Below are 836 nucleotides of genomic sequence, written 5' to 3' on the forward strand. Positions count from 1 at the left end.
ACCAATTGGTGTCAACACCATAGGAGTTTGTCACCATGTTCACCGTCTTCTTCGGTGTTGCCGGTGGTGTGCGAAAACGTTTGTCATGCCTCTTCCAGCAGTTGTAAGCTTTGTGACCTTCACGACGACAAATTTGGCACTGCTCTTCAGAAGCATTGCCGCCGCCGCCTTGGTAGCCGCCGTCGCCGCCTTGGTAGCCGTCACCGCCTTGGTAGCTGCTGCCTCCTTGGTAGCCGCCGCCTCCTCCTTATTTTGGTGGCTTGTTCTGGTAGCCACCACCGTTGCTACTCCCGCGGCCATCATAACCGCTGCGACCACCATAGCCGCTGTTCCCGTCGTTATTCCTGCGGTTGCCGCTGTTGGAGGGGCCACGCCCTCCTTTGTTAGCGAGGTTGGCAGAATAATATCCGCCATGAGCCAGGGCCTCGAGGCAACTCTCAGCCGCCAGAAGCTGCCCGTACAGGTCACCGAGAGAGATGGGGTGCCCTCGAGCAGTTGTGGCCGAGATTGCAGACACGAACGGGTTGTAGTCGTTGTCGAGTCCAGAAAGAATCTGCAAGATTAAATCATCATCATCAATCTTCTTACCAATTGCAACCATCTCATCAGCAATCCCCTTCATCTTCGTGAAGTAGGCCGATGCCGTCATCTCGCCCTTCTTTGTGTTGGAGAGTTGGCCGCGGAGCTAGATTGCTCGCGCCCGGGATTGGGATGAGTACATCTCCGTGATTGCCTTCTAGAGAGGAGCCAAGGACGTGATGTCCGAGACCTACGCCAGGACCTCCCGTGAGAGAGATCCCATCACATACGCCAACACCTGTTGATCTTGATAGACC

General features: G+C 55.6%; 1 pseudogene; it reads right to left on the bottom strand.

The window, feature by feature from the left end:
• Positions 1–435: 435 nt before the first annotated feature.
• On the bottom strand, positions 436–583 carry LOC123132819 (uncharacterized; annotated as a pseudogene).
• Positions 584–836: the final 253 nt, after the last annotated feature.

Source organism: Triticum aestivum, chromosome 6A (assembly GCF_018294505.1).
Source record: "Triticum aestivum cultivar Chinese Spring chromosome 6A, IWGSC CS RefSeq v2.1, whole genome shotgun sequence".
Taxonomy (NCBI): domain Eukaryota; kingdom Viridiplantae; phylum Streptophyta; class Magnoliopsida; order Poales; family Poaceae; genus Triticum; species Triticum aestivum.